The sequence below is a fragment of the Musca vetustissima genome, unplaced genomic scaffold (genome assembly GCF_032173495.1).
Source record: "Musca vetustissima isolate MV318-11 ecotype Yass unplaced genomic scaffold, APGP_CSIRO_Mvet_v1 utg11960, whole genome shotgun sequence".
NCBI lineage: Eukaryota > Metazoa > Arthropoda > Insecta > Diptera > Muscidae > Musca > Musca vetustissima.
The window spans coordinates 180,186-205,196 of record NW_026879281.1 but is presented as its reverse complement, the minus strand read 5'-3'; the positions used below and the strand labels follow the sequence as shown (position 1 = coordinate 205,196).

Sequence of the window (25,011 nt, the reverse complement as noted above, 5' to 3'; positions counted from 1 at the left end):
TCTAAGAGCATTTGATGGGTTTGTTATTTCACAGTAGCCGCCATTCAACAGCAACAACAACAGTTTTCAAGTGTTCTTCAGATATGAAGATATGAAAACAATACTACAAAGTTCGCACACACATACACACACACTTATAACAAACTAACGAAAAGGTTCAGTGGTAGTATTTGGATGAAATTCCTTCTTCGTTTGTACAGAACAGAATGCATTTTTCATTTTGGTTGGAAGGAAGAACGAAGGAAAGAAAAAAAGCTCTTTAAAGTGTAGTAAAAGTTGTAAAGCATTTTGAACAGGCAGACAGAACTTTAAGGTAGGACGACTCTTTGAAGGCAAACATTTAATGTTGCCATGCAACAACATTGTCCTGGCAATATTCCGTCTCGGATTGTTTGCCGGGTCTTTACAAAGGGGTCGTTGCCATCCAAGCACAGTTAGCTCTCTCTTTGGTAAATTTGTTTTGGCATTGGGGTTCACATTCGCCGTTGTTGCTGTTGTTGTTTTATTATACAAAAAGTTTCACTTTCAATGTTTAGGTTGTCTGCACAAATACACACATACATACCCGGACTACTATAACCATGTGACCGAACTAACCTTAAAAAAGGGAGTGCATATTTGTTGCTAGTTTCAAAGGACTTCGTTGTTGGTTTTTTTTGGGCAATCAACTGTAAGTACATAGAGATATTGCCTTGGTACGAAAAAATAAACTTCAATTGTTTTTTTCTGGCACTTTTTTATTGTTGTAAAGGACTACAAAGGAAAAGCACTTGTGCTTTTCCAACATTTGCTATGTAGATAATGTGGTGTGGCATCAGTTGCTGTTGTCTGCCGGCTTATCCTTACTTTCAACTGGTCTTTGTTTAACATATATTGAATTGAAAATTACATTAAAATGGGGAATTTTTAATTTAAATTTAACTAGAAGATAGGGATTACAGTTGTGGGACACTGAGAGAAATTGAGAAGATAGAAGAACACATTATGGAAAGATTCGCCCTTGTTAAATAGATAAACTTTCGAAGTAATTCTTTCGATCCTACATTCCTGCTTTGGTAGTTTTTCGATAGTTTTAAATTCGCTATAAGGGACGTCATAGATGATATTTGAAAGGCATTCTGACTCTGAATCTGTGTTAAATATTTAAAGATTTAAAAATAACCAACGCCTATATGAAAAAAACCAACGCCTGTATGAGGTCTTTGAAAAATATTTGTTAATAAACACTAACTTTTATTAAGCCCGTAAATTCCATTTAGTATACGTTGTGTGGCGTATACGTTGTGTCATAACTCATACGTTCCTTAATCCCAAGATTGTAATATTCTAAGAATTTCTGCGCATTTTTCAAGTACATAGTTAATTTCCCTCATACCCTACTCATAATATTTTTTCATCTATAGGTCTATGAATGTTCTTCTATATAACACATATTGAATTGAAATTTACATTAAAATGGGAAAATAGATAGAGAGATCGATTCCAATCCGCATTGCCAAATTTTCATGATAATCAAGATTTAACAGATTGTTTTAAATTTACATATATTTAGTTATACTTGTTTTTATTAACAAAAAAATTATTCATTGGAGAAATATGAACAATTTTCATGTAATCTTAATTTTAGCTCTCCTTAATTTTTTTAAGACTGGTTTCAGTGGAAATAAGTGCGACCGACCTAAGTAATTTTTTTCTTCCTGATATTACAAGAGGTAAATGATTACATTTTTTATTCATTCCATATTTTTTCTCAGTGTACTAAGTAACATCAAACTCCATGTACCTTGTAAACTAGACTCCGCTGTATATATGTATGTCCAATTGACATCGTACATTTTTATTAGATGGCGTCTCGTTCACTTGAACGATCGAATGAACGAGCGAACGAAAGAAAAAAATAGTTTAGCCAATATCTAAATTGCAAATTTCCGTTTGAAATAGGAAATAAAAATTCATTTCTGGTAAATAATGTCAAATGTCATTAGACTAGACTATGCAGACAGACAGCAGATGATGATGATGACGAGGAGCGACGGACAAGCTTTAGATGGCAAAGAAGTGCGTCGTGCTAAAACTCAATATAATTTAAAATAATTGATTCTCGTGTTGCCACTGCTTAAGCTTACAATTCGATTTAAGAAAATAAAAAAAATAAAACGCCAAGAATTAGTGTGAGATGAAGAAAAAAAGGAACAGTAATGAACTTCAAGCTGATGAGATGATGATGGTTGACATATTGATTGGGGTATTCGAATTAAATTGGGATAATAAATGGATAGAAAGAATTTGAAAAGGGAAGTGGAGATGAAAAGGATACATATGTATGTTTATCTATTTTTTGGAAGAGACAATGTTTGGAGTACACTTATTCTTAATTAGAAGCGATAAATGTATCAAATTAAAGTAATTAGGGGGGAGATAGGAATTAAAGGACAGGGAGAAATGGACTAAAACATGAGCCATAAAATAATATGTTTGTAGTTTTACATACCTTATACCTCGGGATTCTTTATCCACAGAAGGGTATATAGCAGACCATCTATATTCACAAAAAACATCTACAGAAATTTCTTATATCCACAAAACAAATTGTGCTGTTCTCTGTATGAAGGTCCATATCGAAATGTTATTATATCACTCGAAATTCTCAAGTTTGAATCCATGTCTGTTATTCCAAGTATTAAAGATCTCTTGAGACCTTCTTAGTCTTCTACTTCTTGAGTCTTTTCTCTCAATCGAAGACTATATGAACCATAAAAAACACCGGAAACTACAAAAGGATACTGAAATGTATTTTACCTATATAGGGCCAATGAAACATTTTCTATCCACAAAATGAATGGAATGGCATGTTTTTTATTTATATATATATTCTTTGTAAGACATTCTATTTAAAAAATACAAACTTTTGTTAAGCCTAAAAATTTCAAAAGGCGTATACGTTGTGTCATAACTCATACGCTACCTTAACATAAAATTTAAACAATTAAAATAATGTCTGTTAAAAACCATTAGATTTTATTTTTTTATAACACCTATACCTTTTATCAATCGATGAAGCTATCTAACTATAGAATACCCCGGAAACTCGTCTACTTATAAAATGATACATTTTTCATCCACAGGAAGTTATGGAAGCCCTATAGGAGACTGTAATAGTTGCAGTAAGGTATTTTACTTCTCTGTATGACATTCTATTTCCAGAGGACCTACATTCTTCGAAGTCTGTATATTAACTACTACCTTGTGATATTATTATTATTCGAACTTTAAAGTGCTAAACAGAATGTTCGCGTTGAGCGTTTTTTGTTATCGCGCGCAAAAAGTTAAAATATATTTAACTTCAAAGCGCAGCGCACATCAACTTCGAGCGTTGGTGTTATCGTTTCCTTGTGGTTGTTGTATTTTCGATAACACTTAACGCAACTGATGGCTCAACGCGAGCATTCTGCTTAGCCCATAAGTCTTTTGTCTATAATATGCCTGTTTGAAGCCCTTGATTTTTTTTACAGAAATAAACGCATGTTTGATTTATTTAGAAATTATTAAAAATATATAATTTTGTAAAGACTTTACATTTCATTTAGTAAGGCGTATAGGTTGTGTCATAAATCATACGCTCTCTTGACAACATTTAATGTTTAATTTAATTTTTTGTCACACATTTTCTATCCACAGGAAGTTGTGAAAGGCCCATAAGAGATCTCTGGTAGTTGCAATAAGGTAAGTCGTTTATTTATACATTTCCTTTGTATGACATACTATTTCTAGAAGATCCTCGTGTTTTGAAGTCTTTGAAGGCTGTATATAAAATATTAACTTGTGACATTATACAGATAATAAAAAAATCCGGATGTTTTAAATTTGCTGTAAGGACCCTCATAGAGGATATATGAAAGGTATTCATAGATCTCTGAATCTGATTTTTTTCTATAAAACGATTTTTTAAAAAATCCACAAGTTTTTCAAATTACATTTAGTGAGGCGTATACGTTCTGTCATAACACATACGTTCCATTAACATTTAAATATCCAAAGAATTTCTGTGCGGTTTTCAAATATTTATTTTCATCACACCCTATTGATATTTTCCTTTACTTATAGGTCTATGGATATTCTCTACATTCAATCTAACATATTTTTTTTAATTTTGTATAGGAAACTCATTGATATGATTGACATTTTCATCTGTATAGTAAGGCGTATACGATATGCCATAATTCATTGCGATTTCTTCACGTCTCATTGCAAAATTTTGAGATGACTTTGAAGCCAGATTTTGAATCCCAGCTAGGAATATCAGAATTACTCAAATTATAACTGTCTGGTCGAAATCATAACTATTTGTCCTGTATTTATATTTACGATGTTTTCCAATACTATTTTTATGCACATATTTTGGATTGTCAAAAATGTTGATATTTAAATTAAAATTTTTTGTTTTGTACAAAATTATTATTTTATAATATGATTTTCGTCAAATTAATTTAAGCTCGTCAAAATAATTTATCTTAAGATTTGCTAATGGGCTGCGGAAAATCGAAACCTCAAAATAGCGCAACAAGCATTGCCGACAATTGTCCACGAAATTGCAATAATAGTGCCTGCCCACGAATGATGAATAACATGACAGACAACAATTGTAATGTGATTCCGCAGTGTTGTTGTTCTACCTCAGGATGTGGACAACCACCAACATGTGCTAGGTCTAATCGTAAACCACCAAAAACTGTGGTAATTTACCTCGATGGCAATGTCAAAGACTTGGATACCCGAAGAAACAGCTAAGAGGTTGCTTGAAAAAAAAACACCAATAATTTAAAATTTCTCTTTAAATTAAGTCATTATCTGCGCTAGTTTCCTTCACACAATAATAAAACAATCATCGAAGGTATTGAGCAAAAAAATCAATGATAAACATTACCCCACCTTCATGGAGATTAATTTAAATTGTCACCTTAAAAATGCCTCTTACAACAGAACCTTAGATACTTGAGGCGATAATCTGTAGAGGGGGAAATCTAGTACCGATTAATGTTTGCGGTGAGAAATAATGGTCAACCCACACAAATTCCTTTGGAAAATGGAAAAGGAAAATAAAAAACCATGGAACCGACTGTCAACAGGTAATTTGATGGAGTGTAAAGTCACAGTGTTTTGGAGGCTGCCCAATATTTGGAACATAATGCAAATGCTGTGGCAAGTAATAGAGGTTATTTTGCTCCACTGTGTCCTGGCCTGTTAAAAATGAAGTTTAATATTTTATGCCCGTAGGCTAGAGACGTTAAACAAATACCCCAAAGCAATTTTGCTCTCTTGTAACCTTAACCAGACTTTAAAGCTATTTTTGTGGGATATATTTTTTCAACGGGTTTTCTTTTACCAAAGCGAACCTGGTATGTGTGGTTGTGTGTGTCGGCAATTCATTCATAAACATGGCTCTAGCTCTCTGCTAGGTCAAAATACTTGTTGCTTGCTACACATTCGTATGTTTGCTTTTATTTTTATTCCTCTTTGCTTTATAAAATCGTTGGCGGATAAGTTTTTTTTTGCCTCTAAAGAATATCTCCAAACTTTGCAATAATATTCTATTTTGGCTGGACACCCAGTTAGGCAAACAAGTCAACCAGCCAACCACCAACCAGTCAGTTGTACTGTCAGTTGAATTCCTTTCCCCCAAAAAATGTGAATGATGTGCTAAGTGTTGTGGGTTGTCTGTCTGACTGTCATCTGGTGTATTGAGGCTAATGTATGCAAGTGTATGCCTGCCTTCACAGCTGGAATAGTGCTGGTCGTATTCTGGGGGAGAACTGCATAGCCACTTGATGGCTAGTTGTTCCCGTTTGCACGAAATTCTCATAAAAAATGCAAATAATTTCTGTATCAGAATTTTAAAAAGAATTTGAAGTCTTTTTTTCAGAACAAAATAATAAAAATGTAAATGAGTGAAATGCAAAACCAATAAAAACGCATCCCAATGCAGTGGCAAGGTATTTTCTTGTATTATTTTTTAACTGGCCAAATTGCATTAACATAGGAAATAGGAAGCAAATGTATATTTTTTGTGGCAAATATTCTGCTGCAAAATAACTGAAGTGGTGAACAAAATATTCATGCTACGTTGGTGTTTGTTTTTGTGTATTTGTGATACATATCAAATGTGAAAATATGCAGATTAGTTGATAAAGGTCCTCTGGTGTATTGCAAAAATAAAGTTGCGTTTTAATTGGGAACGTAGAAGTTTGGGGAGAATGAAATGACAATGAAATAAATAAATGAAACGTAAAGGGTAAGTTTTTCAACAAATGGGGATTATATCATGGAGATTTTATCAGGTCTTCAATAAAAAATACAAAAATAATAATGATGTGACTCGAAATGGATCGGCAGTAAATAGTAGTATTGCTCCATACTTGCCGTTACCATTTTGAGTCACGTCGTTATTAATTTTGTATTTTTGATTAAAGACTTGATATAACCTCCATTCAATGACCTCTAACCTCTTAATTTGAATTTTTGTTAAAAACCTTGTCTGTATCTGTATTAACAATATTAACATTTTTCAAAGGACATTGAGATTCATTAAGTTTGGTTGGATTATGTGCGATTATCCTGAAACATAAATGATCAAGTGTCCGTCCATTCGGGACACATGTTCAATTGTGATCGTCTTAAAATATATTGTAAGAAGTGGAAGTTAAAAAAATGAAAAATATCGGGGGAGCGGTAGACATTGCGGTTGGTAGCTCAGCTATGACAATTTTTTGGCAAAACTGTAAATACGTTTCGGGTCTATCTCGCAGAAAAAATTTTTGGTGCCTACCTTATATCTACCAAGCATTTGATGCTTTCCGTTTTGGAACTTGGGGCATCCTTTTTATTCCCACATAGATGTCAGTATTGAAAAGAGAGACATCATTCAGCAATGATGTCTGTGATGATCCCTACCTATAGAAATCAATTTCTAAGATATAGACTTGGAGATCACGCCAGGGTTGTTGAAATTGAAAATGTACCATGTCAGACCGTTTTGGTATAGCCCCCATATAATGATACCGCCCCATTTAAGTATTTTTAAGGTTTTATCCGCATTTTCCAAACAGAAAGGGATGCCATTTGAAAATGTTCATTCTACGTCTATTGACATAGTCCTTATGAAAAGGTTGCGACCGATTTTAGGTATTTTTATAGTTCTAGGCTCAGTTTCCAATCGATGTGGCTGTAATTTGACACTGCGGGTTCTTCGTGAGCAAATATCTTCTACGCGGTATATTGCCAGTATGAATCCATGTTTTGACATAGCCATCATATAAAGTTCCTATCTAGGTATTTTGGTAACACTAGGCTTTTTTTCCAACCGAAGTGGCTGTATTATTGTCAGTATAATATCATGTCATAAAAAGGTCCCGAGTCTTTTTAGGCACTTTCATGATCCTAGGCGTATTTTCCGTCCAATTTTAGGTAACGGATAAATGATTCCATAAATTATGTTCAAGGTCATATAAGGTCCGATATGAATCCATAAATTTTCCTCAATGCTAAACTTGTACAATTTTTCGCTCCTTAAATTATCGGGTCTTACTAAAATTATTTTGAACAATAAGAAATGTCGATATAGATTGTATACCACCTAGCCAAAATGAGATGAGCATCCTGTGTCCCGTGCACAAAAAAGGAGACATTACGATATGTGCCAACTATAGAGGAATTAGTCTCTTGCTGTGTGCTGTGTGAACAACTGAAGCCAATGGTCAATGACATTATGGAACCATATCAATGCGCCATAAACCAGATTTTCACACTCCGCCAAATCCAGGAAAATCTCACGAAAAATACACAGAACCATTCGGCATTCCTGCGAAATTAGGATAACTTTAACTGACACAAGGTCAGCAGTTAATGTTGTAAAGGACATCTCGGAGCCCTTTAATACCGAACGAGGATTCAGACAAGTTTACAGTTTGTCCTGTGGCCTTTTTTACATCCTTACAGATGGATCCATAAATTCCATTTTCTTAATAAATCCAATGGAAGGTGTTCTATATATTGAAGTTACCCTATAAAAGAGCTTCAGCATATGTAAGGCTTTCAGAGGATAATCCATCGTTCGAATATCTTAGTTGGTAATCTTTTGGAATTTCCTAAAAAATATTTACTAGCTAATTTTTCTCTTTTTTTTGTTCCCTTCATTCCATAAAAACTTATTTTCCCCCTTTCTTTTTAAAATAGAATTATTTTCACATAAATATTGAATTTTGCTGCTATTGCCAGTTTTTGTTGTTGTATTTATAATTAAATCATAAATTTTATTTTACATTTCATGTTAAAACAACATCATTATGTGAATGCCCTATAATTTTTTGTGTGTGTTTGGTTTGGTATGGTTTGTTTGTTTTTGTTACACATGAACTTCTTCTTGTCGGGGCAACCGACCAGTCTTCCTTCAGTCAGCCATCCATAACTTGACAGAGAATGTTTGGTGCTGTGTGTCAGGCATTAAACAAAGAATAATTAAAACGCGTTGCTACAAAGCGTTTTTTCTGCTGCTTCTGCTCCTTCTTTCTCCTCAATTGCGACCCTTGTTGGGCTGGCTGGTTGCATGGTAATGGTTGGGAGGGAGAGAGGGAGCAGCAGTACCAGGAACAAGAGCCAAAGAAGCTTTGTGCAATTTAACGAATTAACACGTTCACACACTGTTGGCTAATGAAGTACCCGCCATCACGTTTGTAATGTGAATGGAGAGGAGGAGGAGGTGATGATGAATTTGGAACGGGGTCTGGTGTGTAGAGGCCTGAGGAGCAGCAGGCAAATCAATGACTTGGCTATATTGGCTGTGGCCGTGTATTGTCCAGACATTTTGGAAAACAACTTTTAACAATAAAATACAGGAAAAAAAAATCGAATGACCCCCAAGCACATAATGGAATGCCACGAAAAAAATCGTAGCTTGGGTCCTGCTACCAATTGGCCAATAAAATGAAAATTCCTTTGCATGTCCAGGCGCAGTGTTGTATACGTAAAACAACAAGCGGAGGTTCAAGTATTTGAATAAGTGTAGTTTCAATTAAGCCTCAATATTGGAAGAAAGAAAAAATAGCATCCAAAAAGGGTTATTTTTGAAATCAATGGCAATAGGTTGTGGGAATCAAATCGGGATTGGGAAAACTACATATAAATATGTAAAGAGAGTCGGCACCATACATGAGTAGTTTCGCTGGTTTTCCCACAATAAATTCTTTCACAACACATAAAACAAAGGATTTGTTTTAACTCAACAAACATGTATGGATGTTGGATAGTTGTTATACATTTTATTATTGTTTTTTTTGTTTTCTACTTACAAACCCAACATTGATGTTGGCAGTGGTGAAGAAAATTTGAAATCTTACCTGAAAATAGAAGGAAAAAAGTATGGAATTAAAAATGGGAATTTAAATTATTATATATAAATATATTAAAAGAATATATATATATATATAAATTTTCAATAATTAATATTTTCAATAAGAAATTTAAAATGTCGATTAGGAAAAATGTCTATAAATGGTATGGTGACTTGTTAAGGGCACCATGTTTGATTGATTTGATTTATGTTGCATTATGCTGTTCCCGTTGCTCCCTCTCACCACCTCCTTAGGACTTACACTCTCTAAGAGAAATATTGAGAAAAACATCATCCAAATCCATTTTTTGGAACCCGAAACTCAATTAAGGCCAATTTTTGATTTGTCCATGACCAATAAAAAATTTGAATTTAATTACCTCCCATTGGTTACACTTGTGTCACATTACGCAGCAGCATATTATGTATGCTGATGCTGTTCATTGACTTGCTCGGACCAATCTTAATTAATGTAAATAGCAATAAACTCAATTTTTGTACGCCAAATTAAAAATATTGTGTATAATGCAATTAAAATACATGAGAATGTTGAGTTTTCAACTTGTTTGCTAATAAAAAAGCAACAACTAGACGAACACAATTTTCTTCATATTTGCATAGCCATAGTACGCACTCTTCTTATCAATTCCCAGGCACAATCTGACACAAGTTTTCAAAGTGCAGATACAACAAAACAGACTGTCGAAAATTTGTTTCCAAAAAAATAAAAACGAAAAGTTTATTAAAAGGAAATTGAACTTGTGGCTTGGGTATAAAAAGGAAATTCCGTAATTGGGAACAGGGTGGAGAGAGATTGAAGAAGGAAGATAAAATTATTTTTATTTAAATTAGTTTTTTTTATGTTTTACTAAACAATTTTGGACTGGGGTAATGAGAATTCATTTGAAGAAATAGGACGTTGTGTTCGGATTGATCTCTAAAGATTCTATGTATTTCAGCAGCTCCTACTATCTACAATTAGCCATCCAAAAGTAGGCTTAAAAAAGACTATCAATGATCCATCCACGTTTCATTTTTTAAAACTATAGATATCGAAGAGGTCGAAAATATTTAATATCATAGTATTTGCACACTCAGATGCCCTCCATCACTTTAAGGGAACCCCACCCATTCTCGATTTTAATTTTTCAAGATTTTCAATGGGCTGGTAAATCAATACCAATGCTTGTTAAGGTTTGTAACTTTGCAAATATATATTTGAAGATTTGAAAGAGAAGAAAAATAATTTACAAAAAATTTTTGTTGTTGTCTTGTTGTTGTTTTTTGTGATGAAAGAAAAGTCCTTATTTTTGATGGCGGGCATGATAACTCCTCACTGGAACATCGGAATCCGAAAATTCCAACGGTGTTAGAAAGAGTACATGCCTGGCTCTCGTATGAAATAGGATTATTGACATCGCTCTAAAATTATCAAAATGGCGGACCTTTGAAAAAATATTTTTGGAAAATCGCCAATTTTTGACCACAAACTAAGTTAAAAAATAAGGAAGATCTTCACCGATTGGCTTTATCCTAGTTCATACGATAGCTATACATTCACAGAGAAACGTGTAAAAATTTGGAATCGATTGGGTTGTTAGTTTTTGAGTTATCGTGCCCGCCATTCGCAAAAGAGAAAAACGCGTTTAAAGTTTGAGAGGCCCTTTAGCCGTCACTTGATGCTGACATAATAAATCGACTATATCTTCAAGAGTTCTTGACATTTTCACTTGAAATTTTGTAGGGACATTCTTGAATGAGTGTATATTCCAATTAAATCAAAAAATTTTTTGACCCAGAGAATGGAGGGGGTCCCCTTAATATCACTTTAATAATAAATATTCAGTGTCTGAGTATTCACATGCAAAGAGATTTTCATTCCCCAGAAAATTTATAGGAGATCTTTCAGAAAGTCTTCAATACATTTCAGAACTTCTACTTATAATATAACTTGATAATATGTATTGTCAATATGACGGATTTTTTATCGCATTGTCGATATGTTAAATATTTTACAGGTTCAATAATACAAAATTTTTGGTAATTGTTCGTATTTCTCAAAAATGTAAATTACTTTCAAAAGGTCTTCTTTTCATTCCAGGACTTATACATAGAATAATACAATTTTGACAATACATGTTGTCAATATGAAGAAGTTTTTTTTTATCACATTGTCAATATGACAAATTTTTTTTATCGCATTGTCAATATGTTAAATATCTTACAGGTTGGAAAAAATTAAAAAAATTTAAATAATTGTACGTATTTCTCAAAAGTGTGAACTACTTTCAGAAGTTCTTCGTTTCATTTCAGGAGTTCTACTTAGAAGAATATAATTTTGACAATACCTGTGGCCAATATGAAGAATTGCATAGTCAAAATGTAATATTTTTTTGCAATTAGTACACATTTTTTTTATCGATTGACAATTATTTTTTTCACACAAATTAATTGATTTTCCAATTTTTTTTATCATGATAGTTTCAATCAGTATTTTTATACAGATTTTGTCAAACTTTGTCATTGCTTTTTGTGATGTTTTATGATTAATAAAATTTGAAATCATTGTGATAATTTTTTTATCAAAAAACAGCATACATTCTAGATAAACAATTATGATTGCAAACCGTTTATGGATTGAATACTTTTATTTTTTCTGTGATATTTGGAGTCATATGACTATAATAGGATAACCCGTTCGAAAATGTTTTTTTTTATAAAAGAGCTTGTCAAATGCTGCATTTGATAAAAATAGTTTGTTACATTTATTTAATTGGATTTCGGTTTAATATCTCAAATACACAGTAAAACGTTATTAAATATATGTCAATATATCTAATTTTTTGTTCGTAAGAGAATAGTACTTTCGTTGGTGTTGATTTTAATGCTTAGAATGACATTTTATATAATTTGATAACAATTGTTAGTCAAAACGAACAAATTTGTTGTCAAATGAAAAATCATTTTGTTTTCAATAAAAAAACTAAGATATTGCATTGCAAATAATTGGCATATTTTTTGCGACGAAAAATTCGAAAACAATTATTTGTAATTTGTACAACATTGTTTGTCGATATGACAATTAATTTTATCACTAAAAAATAGGTAAAAAGACAATTTAATCATTTATTCTTCATTTATTCATTAGAGGTTGGGATTGTGGGGGAAGGAACGATATATAATTTGATAAAATGTTTAATCACTGTTACTTTTTTTTGTTGAGAGAAATACTGGTTTTAACAATATACAAAATTACTGCTTCAGAACCTGTAATAACGTAAATTTTTTACTACGATTACAAATTTTCTTTTTTATTAATTTATCTTTCGAGATGAGCTACATGATCGGAGTTGCAATGAAAAGGAAAGCCAGAGAGACACTACATTCCCGCCACTATGCGACGCGTTTCGCCGTTGGTTAAGCGGCTCATCAGGCATATTGGGCAATGTGGCTTACAAATTTCTTTACTTGATAAGTTGTATTTATGTCGACTATTGTTGCGAAATTGCATCTACGAATTAAATTCAACCGCGTCCAAGTTCGGACATTTGGCATCACACCGGAACATTCCTTTTCAGAGTAGATTTTTCTTGTAGTGACGGACTTTTATTTCCATACAGACTACAATATTTTTCTTCAATGGTATGCAACTGCATATTGTGCAACCTTAGGAAGATAAAGAGGTGGCTTTGAGCGCTAAGGCGCCGGACACCAACAGATGCCATGGGAACCAGGGTTCAAATCCCAGCCGGGCTCAAGCTGAATTTTTGAGTTTTGTTTTTATGCCTTTTTAGGGGCGAAGGATCATTCATGTAAATGTTTTTTTTTATTAATTTCTCTTTCGAGATGAGCTACATGATCGGAGTTTGGTAAAAGCTAGGAACAGGCTTGCAGTACAGGAACAGGCTAATAGTCAACATAATAAATGTTTATGGAATTAAAAAATATTGATAAATACGTCAATATTATTCGGAATTTCAAAAAAAAAAGACATTTTATAGTCGAAAAAACCCCAATAGACGGATTTTCTTGGAACTGTTTTTTTTGTGATATCGTACCATTGAAGTTCCCTTTGTGGTTTTTTATTTTTTTCTTCTATAAGAATTTTTTGTTTTTTATGAATTTGTTTTGAACATTTAAATACGATTATAACATATCAGCAACTGATGGACAAAATTTATTCGGAATAACACCAAAGACGAATTCAGAACTTCCTCCTACATGAAACCCATGTTAAACGTGGGCAAATTTCTGTGTGTGTTACCGCCAAAGGATTCGTCCGTTTAATGGTATTTGTAGTTTCTGTGGTGCTTCAACTTGCCGTAGTTGATGGCATAGACGAATGTCATAGCAACAGCAGGCTTGGGTGGCAAGTACTTGTGATTCCAACGCCACCAGGCACGACTGAAAGCGCCAGCAATGGCACTGGGGGTCTTGTTGCAGAGACCGAACCAAGCTCCCAATTCACCCAATTTAACCTGGCCGAATGGAACATCAGCTTTGTCATAAAAGCGAGCTGGGTCATAGGGATCATGCACCTTTGGGGTTGCATTCAGCTGGATAATCACCGAAAGCCATTTTGAATTCTTTTACGAGTCATTCTAAAACTGACGTTTCAAGAACGAGATTGTCCATCTCTTGCCTTTGTAAACATGTCTTCGAAGACTTTTAGAATGATTTCTTTATTTAGGCGAACGTTACAATAAATTTTATGTTAAATTTGAAGAGATGACTACTTCTTATTTCGTTTGATTAAATTTTCTTTTTCCCTGAATACCTCTTCCGAAAATCCCATTAATATTGATTTCCCCACAAAATTGCAAACACATAATACTTTTTGAGACTTAATGGACTATCAATATTCAATTTGTTATCCCGCTAAGGCTCAAGTACTTGGCAAATAAATTGTTTTCCCCCTTTACTTATTTTATAATTCGGCAATAAAAAAACACGGTTGCAATTTGTCCCCTTAGTGAATTGTGAATTTTCTTCCCCACACCCCAACATGATGTTGTAAAACATCGTACAGGGGGAAAAGATCTCCCACGAAAAGTGTGACATAAATTTACTGTATAATTTGTAAGGTTGACATTTCATTGTCGCTTTGATGAGGATGTTTTTGGTGTGTGGGGATGTGGAGGTTGGTAGGTGGAGGCGACATATTTAATGGCAATCCCATAAAATATTTACAACAACAATAAAGTCGATTTCAACACTCGACGATGGTATGAAATTGACACGCTTTGGCACGAAAAAAAACACGAGACAAAATTGTTGATTCCAACCATCCACTTGAAAGTCAATGACGGAATATAGAGGGTTTGGAGCAAAGGATGCTGTTGCCTGGTTGGGGAGTTGATTGGTGGCTTGATTAGATGGATGGTTGGATTTGGGATGAATGAATGGATAGATGGTTGGTTTGATTGTTGTCTTGTGACTGGTCCATTTTACGAGGGGAATAATAAAAAAGTCAATATACACGCGCCACACACATATTTTATGCATTAAGTGTGTATTGTTTTATTTTTTTCCGGCAGGTTGATTGACTCCCAAAATTGCCATGTGATGTGGGAAAATGGGATATTTAAAAATCTATAAAAAATTGGGATTTTTTCCAAAGAAAATAATAAAAGAATAACATTTTTATAACATTTGTCACTGAATTAAATAAAAAATAAGAGATCAGTTGAATACAATTTATATTTGTTTGTTGTCTGTGAAACAGGTGTAGTGTCAGAAGTTAAAACAAAATTATATAAAGGTAGACCGATCATTTTATTTTTATTATTTCAAAATTTTATTTATTTTTAATGAAATTTTATTGTTAGCTGGGTTATTGTGGGAGTGGGGAAGAAGATTTTATGAATGCTCGTAAATTTTTTTATTGACATCATGATTAACCAATAATGGGAATTTAACCATGATGGTTATAATAAAAAAAGGTTATAAATTTGGAATTTAAGTGGTGGAACTACCACATCGAAATCAATAAATACTTATTTGAATATGAAATTAGAAGGCTTTTATTGAATTGGGCTTTAAAACAATTTTCGTTTATTTAAATGTTTTATAACGAGGTCGATTATAATGGAGACCAAATAAAAAATAGAGCGTTGAAAAGGGAACACTGGAATTAAGCCCTTTTCAGCTTGAAATAAAATTTGATTGGGCGCCATAATTGCGCTATCATCTGTTCAAATTATAATCGAAATGTGACCTAAGGTCTTGAACTATTTTTATATTTATGGTACCATAAAGTATCCTGCACCATTTGTCATTTCCAATGGAATGTTTGTCATATCTATCTTAAACGTACTCAGTGCGGTTTGAGGTACGACCATGTGTTGTGTTGATTACATTGACATGCAAAATCAATTTTCCAAAAAGTTAATAACCTCGTAAATACTGGAGTCCAAAATTGATGTCATGTTTGAACTGATAATTCAAGAGTGTCATATCGTGAGATAGAGACATTCTTGGGTATATCTTCTACTAGCATACACTAGGTATTGCGTAGTCGCTTATGGGGCCTTAATGTATCCTGCGCCATTTTCATTGGAAGGTTTGCCATTTTTATCATAAACGAACCATCATGTGTTGTGTTGTTTACAATGAATTGAATAAAATGGTTAACACTGATGCCGAACACTGATTGTCATTTGACATATCGTGAGATAGACACATACTTGCGCATTTCTGTCATCAGCATACATTCGATATTGAATGAACATTTGGGTGTAGATGTATTGAAAAATTGTCCAATTTTATAATCGGCAATTTGACCAAAAGTTTCGAAATATACGTTCGTGTTTGGGACTGTAATGGCCATAATGAAAACTGTCCCTATAACAACATTTTTTCAAAAAGATTTTCCGCCAACTTAGAACCCAGAGTACAAAATAGGAAGGTACCTTCTTAATAAGTCTTTGTCATAAGTCCGGTATATAATACTACTTCTTCGCGAGGACTTCTAAATTTTGATTCATGTTTCGAACAAAATTTTCTAAAATCGATCGCACATATTTGGATATAAATATCGCGACAAACGGAAATGATTTGTTTTTCCTCTAAACACAAACACACATACGTACATAATAATGTGCCTCTAAATTGTTTTTGTTTCCTGTAGATATTTTTATTTTATCAATTTATTTTCTTTGCACCTCATTACCAAACATCTCTCTTCCATACCCTTTTAATTGTATCTTGTCGGTAATATTCAACTTGACATCTAATGCTGCTGCTCTTCTTTTATTTGGCTTGCAAAGGTGTTAGAAAAATGTTTGAAACGGCTGCCTGCATTTTTAAATTAAAAAATGTTGCCATTGAAGACTTTGGTCTATGAACACACAACGGGATATCTTTTATATAAACAGTGATGGAGGAAATATGGTATCCGCCCGGACAACATGCTGGGCCTAAGTTTGAAAAACAACATTGTACATTCGTTATAGACAACACGAACTGGCCGCTTTAATGTTAACTAATGGCAGGGGCCAAGGAAATGTCAGTTTCGAAATAAAAAATTATATCTATGTTTATGTAAATTGTCCGAAATCGATGGCTAATAATTGATTAAGATCAAATATTGTTTGTAATTAGAAATAAATAATTGCTTGGGTGTTGAAATGGGGGAAAGTGGAAAATTGTATACCACCTAGCCAAGATGAGGTCAGAATAGCAATTAATCGGCTGAATTATGGGTTAAAAGCCGAACTATTCATGGCCGGTGGTCAGACGCTAGTTGAGAGTATGCACTAACTGATTAGTACAATCATCCTGTGTCCCGTCCACAACAAAGGTGACAAGACGATATGTGCCAACTATAGAGGAATTAGTCTCCTTCCCATCGCATATAAAGTGCTATCCAGTGTGCTGTGTGAACGACTTATGTCAATGATCAATGGCATTATCGGACCATACCAATGCGGCTTCAGAACTGCAAATTCACCATAGACCAGTTTTCCACTCTGCGCCAAATCCTAAAAAAAGACCCACGTAAAACACATCGACAAATTCCACCTATTCGTCGACCGGATTCGACAAATTCCACCTATTCGTCGACCGCATTCGACAGCCCCATCCGTTCAGAGGTGTTTAAAACCATGTCTGCGTTCGTCATACCTGCAAACTTAATACGGCTATGTAGGATAACTTTAACTGGTATAAGGTCAGCAGTTAAAGTCGGAAAGGACTTATCGGAGCTCTTCAATACCGAACAAGAATTCAGACATGGTGACAGTTGTCATGTGACCTTTTTAACATCCTGCTGGAAAGCGTCATACGATATGCAAAGGTGAACAGAAATGGCACTCTGTACACCAAACAACATATTTTACGCGCCGATGATATCAACATAATGAGTCGAACATTGCGAGTATTAACATCCACCTTTGAACAAACTGAGAAGGAGTTTGTCAAAGTGGTTCTAGCAGTAAATGGCGAGAAATACATGCTGATGGTGTAGGAAGGAAGACGTTCACTACAACTCGGAACAACTTTGGAACTTAAAAACTACATCTTTGAGGCACTTTCAAGGCTACACTGTAGTTAATGGATCCTTTTTGATCAGACATATCAGGTAAAAAATGGACCAATAATTTTATACCTTATAAGTTTTAGATACTGTAGTTTATTGTTGCCGAGTACCAAAGTTCTCTCTACGACTTCCCAACAACAAAATAAAAATCCTACCTATCATTTGCCATTAGTGTGAATGTGCTATGTCGGGGAGTAATTAAAATTTCTTCAAAACTGTTTATTTGAAAAAACAGCAGAAATAATGTACGAGATAGAAAAAAATTAAAATTAAAATAGCTGAACGCACAGTCAGAAAAAAAGAAATAGTAGCAGGAGTAGCAGAAACGAAAATAAGCCATAAGCTAGCACTGCAAGGTATTGTACAAATAAACAAACATTTGAACAAACAACACACAGACAGACAGAAAAAATACTACTTTGAACATCTGTCTGGCTGTGAGTCCATCAGTCAGTTAGGCATCCAGCCAGTCGTACGTCTGCCAATGTGGAATTGATGGCGGCGAGTCATGACTCTCTACATGAGTAGGAAAAAACGGAATGAATCTCTAGTTTTTTTTCTAAAAAATATTTTTAGAAGTGTTAATGTTTGAAGAAGTAAAGAATTGAAGACGAATTTCAGATCACCCTATAGAGGAGATGAGAGAAAAATTAAAAAAAATAGGGAATGATAAAAATCTCAGAATAAATATGCTTTTCTCAAATGGTACTTCGAGACTTAAAACATGACATTTCAGTTGGGAAGTATAAACCCAAAGAAATTAGTCAAGAAAATAAAGTATTGCCACTAAGGTTGAACTTCGAATTCCTAAAAAATAAAAAAAAAATTTCCTTCGAGACAGGCACATACACAGGATTTTATTCCGGTGGGTGGCTGGTTTAATATGAAAATGTTCCTTACAAACATAAATTTTTGTATAAGAATAATTTCTGAGCATCTCGCTCTACATATGCTCTACGTAGAGATATTAATTTCTTATAATTCCACCACAAACGCTATAAAGTTATAATCCAAAATGTCTGATCCAAATCGTATAAATTACCAGCTCCATTCTTTATCATATCTTGTTGCCAACCGATCAATAGTCCCCACCATTTGCCATAACTAAATGGTAGGTAGATAGGCAGAATTGGCTAACAACCAATGAGTCTCTGGAATGTCATGTTATTTACATGCCCACAATGTTTCATGTGTGCTCGTTTTTTGTAGTATTCCGTTTTGTTGCTGCTGTTTTACTGTAGTGTAGTGTTGTTGCAATGTTCTTGTTTATTGTTCGGTTCCTGTGCACTCCTGTCGTAAACTCTCGTACAACATTTGGTGGTACCCAATAAAACAAGAACATTCGCATGTTTCAACTGGAGAATAGCGAAACAACAAAAAACTGAACATCATGCATCTGAATTGAAATGCATCAGGGTCTGTAGCCGACACACAAACGAACAACAAATAGTGTGCTGTTTTTACGCTGGAATTTTTTTGTGTGGACAGACATCTCTACTATCCTCAAGTTTGTTTTTAATTTTTTTGCCATTAGAATAACAGCGTGTTTATGTTTCTAAATACCCACAGCTTTTCACATACACATACATATACACTACTAATACCAACAACCAAAAAAAAAAAACAGTGAAATAACAACCACGCATCAATCACAGTGAAAAGCTGCTGAGAGTCAGAGGCGGAAAATCGTGGGGCCTTCTAGAGGTTGCAGGTTTTAAGGGGTTCCCTTTGGGACTTGATACGGAAATATTCTTCCGAAAAGAAATATGAATTATTGTATGGAAATAAAAATTATTCTAAGGAAAATCTTCTTATTTCTTTTAAAGTGGAACTCTATGGCAGAGACTAAGATCGTCAATAAAATATCATCCCTGCCGTAACAGTAATTTTTAAAATTTTTCCGATGACTTTAGGCAAAAAAATAAGTTGTTTATTATGAAAGTGGTTTAAGTCCATTTTAGATTCTGATACAAATCTTGGTTTTACTAAAAATGTTTACGGAAAATATTACGTTATATTTTCTATCATGTTTAAAGACACAAAGCCACAAACAAAATGGACTTAATCCACTTTCAAAATAAACGACTTAAATTGTGGTGCACTCCTCAGAATTGAGCTTCCTATGTTAATAAAGCGAAACAGTCGCAATATGACATTTTTTTCGAAGAAACAATCGACCATTTCGTTTGAAGTTCTTCTTCTAAGTTTTTTTGAGCGATGGTCAAATTATAGCGGATCCACCGAGAACAAACCATTTTCAGGGCCAGGAGTTCACTATTTTTCTTCCAAAAAACGTAAACATTTCATTAATATTACAACTATTTTCCTACTTTGCACAATTTGCGCTCATTTTATTTCTCTCTCCCTCATCCAAGAAAATAACACCACCAACACAACCACAATTTATTGTTCGGCTGTGTATTGTTTTGGTATCGTTCTCCGCCTCGGGTATCGTTCGCTTTTTTGTTGCTTACAACCGTCGGCTTTCCACTCACTCGATTGTTACTAGTTTTGAATTCCATTACTTCTTTATTTCAGACACTCTTACCGACCTCTGCATTGGTGTTACAAAATTCGCATATGTATTTTCCAAATTATTTCGATATAAATGCTATCAAAAAACTGTTTATACGAACGACAAGCCCAACACAAAAGGGGTTTCTTTGCTCAGAACTCATCCTACATGAAAATTTCGTGACGATTAGTCCATAACTGTGGTCAGTATCATGTTTTCAAATTATAATATATAGACAGACCGAAGGACATACATGTTTAGATCGACTAGTCGTAATATAACGATTGGTATACAAAATGGTTGGCCTAGGGCCAAAACAAAATATTGAGATAACTCAAAATTATAATATCCTTACAAAATAGTTGTGTAGGGCATAAAATTAAATAATGACTATTTTTTTATCAGACTTCGCATAAAAAGTATCCCTTGTATTTCAAGGCCCCTTATTCCTATCCCCTACTTCCACAACCTGAAGACATTTTTTCCAGGTTGTAAATATTTAACTTCGCTTAGCTGCATTATGCAGTAAAAAAATTACAACAACTACAACAGCAAAAAGATTGAAATATAAAAATGATGGACTTGTTGGGGAAATGCGAAAGAACAACAACTAGAAAAATAAAACACACATACCAACTTTATTCTAAAGGAAAAATGATACGAGCTGAACTGCAATAGTTTATGTTTCTAGGCTCGTTTTTATGCTTAAACACATGCTTTTGGCATAATATTATGATAATGTTTTCTTTTTCTTTTTCTGTTTCAGTTGTTGTTTTTGTTGCGTGTATTCATTTTACAACTTCTCAGTTTATTTAGCTGTCGTTGTTGTTGTTGCTGTTGGTGTTCATTTGTTGAATGGATTTTTGCCATTTTTACTATTTCCTGGTAATATTCAGATTGTTTTGCCATCATCCGACATATTTGCTAAAGACATATAGGGAAAGTATGCAGACAGGAACAAAAAAAACTTAGATCATATTCTAAAATGATTTTAGATTGAAAATGATTTTTACTATTTAAAAATAAATAAAAATAACATAATAAATTATCCAAAAATTCGTAGGCGGAATATTTGTTAAATATTTAATAGGAAAGGAGAGAGATTCGGTTTGTGATTCCAATCATGATTTATGTTTCGAATAAATCGAAGTACATTAGAAAGGCAAAATACTGTCTGAATTAATCATGCCAATAATAAATTAATTCATTAATTAAGAAATATATGGCGTTAAAAAGCCAAGAAGTCGAAGAGAAAAAAATTCTCACTCTCTCCTTTACTTCTTTAAATTTTTTGGCTTTGTCGAAAATAAATAAAAATTAGCATGAAATTTTTTAATATCACAATGCATTGGAAATATTCAATACACAAATATTTTAATGTAGCATTTAATTTACTATTTGAACTATTTGAATCTCCCTCCAATAACTAACCCTTCTAAATCATTTACAATTACTGCCTCTAATAATTTCCGTACCTTAGTGGCTTCCAGTAGAAATAATCAATAACTAGTGACTGTAATTAAATTTACTTCCCCAGCAACATTCAAAAACTTTATTTGAATATTTTATTCCCTGGGAATCAGTAGTGGGAATATTTCTCAGACCTTCAGTGAATAGCCAACGAACAAACCAACCAACCCATCTAGCCTCAAAGCAATAATTGTTGGTCACATTCTCATTCAGCCAACCAGTCGATCAGTCATTCATCATTAGGCCACACAATCAATATAATGTAGTTTACACAGGTTTATAATTGATTTTTGGTTATTTTGTTGCCTCTTTCTCCATCTTCATCTCCCTTATTTGTTTTTATTGTCAATGTTATTGTTGTTGTAAAAATTCATCTCCACTGTTTTAGGTATTTAAATGCCTACATCCATATAATTATGTAAAGAAACACCTCCCATTTTGTTGGGGATTTTTGGTAGGTTTACATTGTTTCTTTTTCTACATTTTGTGGAAGCTTTTATGGTGGCGCTGCCTTTATGTCTGTTGGCTCCCACAATGGTATTCTTACAGTTTAAAGCAACCTTTTATTGTTTTTTGAATTGACTTGTGAAAGCCTTCTGGCTTAATCGGAAATAATAATTAATAATTATCGCAGACATACAAATTATGTTGTCACACATACACAGAGATCGGCCAAACAATGTAAAGGCATACAAATTAACAAATTTTAATTGAAGCAGATAATAAAAAACTATTTCAAATTTGAGGCTTGATTCAAAATATTTATTAATACAAGAGATACTATATATTTCTGGCCTAATACTGAACATGCGAATATTTATCTTCATTGTACCATATACAACTTTGTTGTGAGGGTATTATACAGAAAAAATTAATTCGTATATTATATGAATAGTGTTCAGAAGGCGCTCCCAATGTCGGGATTTCTGCATTCTATGAATACGATTCATAAAAATTTATACCGGATTTTTGTCAGAGAGAATCAAAAAAAAAAAAAAAAACAATTTTGGAGTGTGTTTTTGTGGTGTAGGATTGTTTTTATGGCCCAGAAAAAAATATATTATATGAATAATGCCCAAAAACTATTGACAATGTCGGGATTTCTGCATTCTACGAATGCAATTCATAAAACATTAAATATTGGTTTCTTGTCAGAGAGGGAGAGAGAGAGAGAGTGTGAAAAAAATTTGGATCGTGTGTTCAGTGGTGTGGGGTAGGGCACAGATAAAATAATTCGTATATTATATGAATAGTGTTCAGAAAGTGTTGTTAATGTCAAGATTTCTGCATTCTATGAATACAATTCATACAACTTTAAAATCTGGTTTCCTGCCAGATAGAGAGAGTGAGTGAAACAACAACTTTGGAGTGTGTGTGTTTGGTGACGACAAAAATTCTTTGTCGTTTAAATTTTTCAATTTTGATTTTATGTATTCTTCTTCTATGTTATGTCTTCTCCCATTTCTTTTGATTTTAAAACAATTATATACAATGTTAAACATTCCATTGAGCTTGTCGCTCGTCTCAACACTTGTTTGATATATTGTATTTAACATTTATATCGAAATAATTTGGAAAATACATATGCGAATTTTGTAACCCCAATGCAGAGGTCGATAGGCGTGTCTGTTAGCAACAGGAAAGGAGTCAAACGGTTAAACGGTGGCAAAAACAGCAACCACCAAGTAAGTGGAGAGGTGGAGATCGATACCAAAACAAAACACAGCCGAACAATGAATGGTGGTTGTGGTGTTTTTTTCTTGAGATGAATACATTTGTTTTTTCTACAAAAAGAGAGAGAAAATGAGCGCAAATAGTGGTAAAAAAGAGCGCAGTAGAAAATTGTTTTGTTTTGAAATGTTTACATTTTTGGAAAAATAGTGACTTTCTCATGATTATAAGAATTTTTATTTGCATTCAAAGCGAGGTACAAGTACAAAATATAGAAAATATTAACTATGAATGAAGTTATGAAAATATTCATTTGTAACTTTTTTCTGGGTATAAGTTTGAGTGGCCCTACGTGTTTTGATGTCTCGAAATGTCGATATAGACATGTGTGTGTTTTGTGCAGGACCAAGGTCATGAAAATTTGTATGTAGGACCGGTTCGGACCAAGGACCAAGCACCAATTGTTTTTGGTAATGATCGGTGAATATTTAGGGGATCTGATGGACCAACAACTTTATGTTTGTCTGTTTTTCTGGTCGCTCTAGAGCTCACACGGAGAAGGGAATCTGGCCAACGAATAAATTTGGTTGTTTTGACAATTTTTTGAAATTTTTTTAGAAAAAGTGCGAAATTTGATCAAAATAGAAAATTTGCTGTAGAGATAATTTTTAAAAATAATTATTGTGTTTATAAAAAACTTTCTTAGGTTACTAATAGAGATATTTTATGTAGAATAATTTTGTCTTTGGCGGAATACCCCTAAGATGCAGTGTTATTGAAGATTTTGATACATTTTTCAAGGTGTTTAATTGACACTTACTGAAGTCAATACAGAATTTTTTGCCATATCGTAAATTTTATATTGTAAATTTCTAAAAAAATATTGAATTTAAATGTATAGTTTGGTTTGAGACTCAGTGAAAATTGACGTAAAATATTACATTCCTTAACAATGCGCATGAAAAATATAGTTTCATGTTACATTCATACAATTTGTTGAAAAAGAGTACTGGGAAATTTCAATGAAAAAAATTACTAACATTTTTTGATTTTTTTTGTCATAAATTGAGGTTCATATATTCTGTATATATATATTATATATATAAATTTCTCTTGTTCAGTGACTTATAGTAAAATTTGAAGGAGAATATTTTTGTCCTTTATACCATCCTTCTAAAACGACTTCTAGTTGGGATATTGGTACAAACTCTGCATAAGATCTGGTTTAACCCTAAAATGAGTTTTCAAAGATTTTTCTAATGGAATTTTTTGAGATAAATTTTAAAAACTTTTTTTATTTTATAAAGAAATGTTTTATATATAAAATTAAAACTGACTTTGAAGGCCTTCCTTAAGCCGGCCTTTGAGGGCCAACAAATAATTTTAATTTAAATGAGTTTAAATTATGCCCCACATTTCGAATGTATGTTGTTG

The 25,011-nt window shown here is 33.2% G+C and overlaps 1 protein-coding gene and 1 pseudogene across 1 annotated transcript in view; both read right to left on the bottom strand.

Moving 5' to 3' along the window:
- LOC133324100 (glypican-4) overlaps window positions 1–25,011 on the bottom strand; it is a 159,616-nt gene that overhangs the window by 35,089 nt on the left and 99,516 nt on the right. The window lies entirely within an intron of this gene.
- On the bottom strand, window positions 13,666–13,960 carry LOC133324102 (putative ATP synthase subunit f, mitochondrial; annotated as a pseudogene).